The sequence below is a fragment of the Pantherophis guttatus genome, chromosome 6 (genome assembly GCF_059756535.1).
Source record: "Pantherophis guttatus breed Tessera chromosome 6, ASM5975653v1, whole genome shotgun sequence".
Classification (NCBI taxonomy): domain Eukaryota; kingdom Metazoa; phylum Chordata; class Lepidosauria; order Squamata; family Colubridae; genus Pantherophis; species Pantherophis guttatus.
This window is the reverse complement of record NC_142068.1, coordinates 5,540,001-5,543,216: the sequence shown is the minus strand read 5'-3', so window position 1 is coordinate 5,543,216 and position 3,216 is coordinate 5,540,001.

The following is a 3,216-nucleotide window of genomic DNA, read 5'->3' as shown; positions in this document are numbered from 1 at the left end:
CGGGAGGCTTTGTGACTTTTCCTCCCCTAGCCATTGACGGTATCGCAAGGACGTTGCAGGTAGTTCTCGACTTAACGACCACAATTGACCCCAAACTTCCTGTTGCCAAGCAGAATTTTGCCCCATTTTACGACCTTTCTTGCCACAGTTGTTAAGCGAATCACTAACAGTTGTTAAGTTAGTAACCCAGTTGTTAAGTGAATCTGGCTTCCCCATCGACTTGGCTTGTCAGAAGGTGGCAAAAGGGGCGTCATAAGTACGAGTCAGTTGCCAAGCATCTGAATTTTGGTCATGTGACCATGGGGACGCTGCAACGGTGGTGTGAAAAATGGTCACATAAGTCACTTCTTGGATCAGTCACTAAATGAACTGTTGTAAGTCAAGGACTTTCTTGTAAGCCCAAGAGAGGCAAGACCTTGCTGAAGCCGAGCTGCAGGTAGAAAGGGTGGGGGGCATTGTGTGGCAGCCATCTTGACTTTTGTGACCTCCCACGGACCCAGCCCTGACTCCGTGTTTCAATAACTCCCCATTGCATGACATCTGCTTTTTTCCAACCGTTGTTTCAAAGCAACATTTTTAAAAGCTTTAAAATTTTACAACACGCAGTGTGCATCCGTTGAAGTGCAAATTGGGTGTAGCTCCACCTTTCTGCCCCAAAGATTTGGATCTTCATGGTAAGGACCCAACTGCTGTTGGAAGTAAGGGTTTGCCCTCCTTACTCTTAACTTTGGCACCAGTGTTGAGTGACTGCAAAGGAGGCAATAGCAATAGCGCTTAAAAGACTTATATGCCGCTTTGCAGTGCTTTAACAGCCCTCTAAGCCAGTGGTGAAATCCAATTTTTTTAACTGGTTCTGTGAGCGTGGCTTGGTGGGCATGGCAGGGGAAGGATATTGCGAAATCTCCATTCCCACCCCACTCGGGGGCCAGCCAGAGGTGGTATTTGCTGGTTCTCCAAACTACTCAAAATTTCTGCTACCGGTTCTCCAGAACCTACTGGATTTCACCCCTGCTGCAGGGGTGAAATGCTCCCGGTTCGGACCGGGATTGCCTGATCCGGTAGCGATGGCAGCGGGTGGTTCGGAGAACCGGTAGCAAAAATCCCTGCCCCCCCCCCCACCATGCCCAGCTGAGCCGCACAATCATCAGAGGCTTTTTTTTTTTTTACTTTTAAAAGCATTTTTTCTACAATTTCTTCCGATGAAAAAATGCTTTTAAAAGTTAAAAAAAAAAGCCTCTGATGATCTCGCGGCTCAGCTGTGATCGTCAGAGGCTTTTCAAAGCATTTTTTTCTGCAACCTCTTGGCCGAAGAGATGGTGAAACGTCTCTGATGATCCCAGCTGAGTTGCCTGATCAGCAGAGAGGCATTTTTTAAAAAGCCTCTCTGACGATCCCAGCTGAGTTGCCTGATCGGCAGAGGCTTTTCAAAACATTAGAAAAAATGCTTTGAAAAGTTAAAAAAAAAAAAAGGCCACGCCCACCCAGTCACATTACCCCCACCAAGCCACGCCCACAGAACCGGTAGTAACAAATTTTACATTTCACCCCTGCCCTGCTCTACGCAATTTACAGAGCTTATTGCCCCCTACCCCCCCACCCCCAGCAATCTGGGTCCTCAATTTACCAAGCTCAGAAGGATGGGAGGCTGAGTCAACCTTGAGCAGGTCAGTATCGAACTGCTGGCAAGTGGGCAGTGAATTAGCCGGCAGGAAATTGCACAGCAGGAAATTGGTATCTGGTGGGAGGAAGGGAGGAGAGGAGGGAAGGAAGGAAGGCAGAAGAGAAGGAGGAAAGAAGGGACAGCAATAGCACTTAGATTTGTATACCGCTTCACAGTTCTTTACCGCTTTCTAAGCGGTTTACAAAGTCAGCATACAGGTAGTCCAACTTACGACCACAGTGGATCCCAGGATTCACTGGATAGCTCTGCAGACAAGCACTGTAATTTAACACCAGCTGTCTGCAATTAAAGTAAGTTCAAATCTCGCCAGGCTCAAGGTTGACTCAGCCTTCCATCCTTTCTAAGGTAGGTAAACTGAGGACCCAGTTTGTGGGGGCAATAAGCTGACTTTGTATAAAAATATACAAAAGTATGACGGCTATTGCTTACCGCAGTGTAAGCCGCCCTGAGTCTCCGGAGAAGGGCGGCATATAAATTAAAAAAAAAAAAAAGTGTGTTGCTAAGTGAGAAATTCGTTAAGGTGACCTGGAAGGCCACAAATCGTGACCCTCTGGATGGTGCAACGGTCATAAATATAAATTGCCAGGGCACCCCAATTTTGATCATGTGACCGTGGGGAGGCTGCAACAGGTCTGGTGAAAAAGGCAGCCTCCCCCCCCTCCAAAAGTCACTTTTTTCTGTGTCTTTCCAATTTGGAACTAGTCACTAAAGGAATAGTTGTAAGTCAAGGGCTGTATTGCATTTTGGGGAGAGCTTTTCCGGCCCTCCATCTGATTGCCTATTGCAGGGGTCTCCAACCTTGGCCACTTTAAGACTTGGGGACTTCAACTCCCAGAATTCCTCAGCCAGCTAAACTTTAAGGCTTGTGGACTTCGACTCCCAGAATTCCTCAGCCAGCAAAACTTTAAGGCTTGTGGACTTCGACTCCCAGAATTCCTCAGCCAGCAAAGCTTTAAGGCTTGTGGACTTCGACTCCCAGAATTCTTCAGCCAGCAAAGCTTTAAGGCTTGTGGACTTCGACTCCCAGAATTCCTCAGCCAGCAAAACTTTAAGGCTTGTGGACTTCGACTCCCAGAATTCCTCAGCCAGCAAAGCTTTAAGGCTTGTGGACTTCGACTCCCAGAATTCCTCAGCCAGCTAAACTTTAAGGCTTGTGGACTTCGACTCCCAGAATTCCTCAGCCAGCAAAGCTTTAAGGCTTGTGGACTTCGACTCCCAGAATTCCTCAGCCAGCAAAGCTTTAAGGCTTGTGGACTTCGACTCCCAGAATTCCTCAGCCAGCAAAACTTTAAGGCTTGTGGACTTCGACTCCCAGAATTCCTCAGCCAGCAAAGCTTTAAGGCTTGTGGACTTCGACTCCCAGAATTCCTCAGCCAGCAAAGCTTTAAGGCTTGTGGACTTCGACTCCCAGAATTCCTCAGCCAGCTAAACTTTAAGGCTTGTGGACTTCGACTCCCAGAATTCCTCAGCCAGCAAAGCTTTAAGGCTTGTGGACTTCGACTCCCAGAATTCCTCAGCCAGCTAAACTTTAAGGC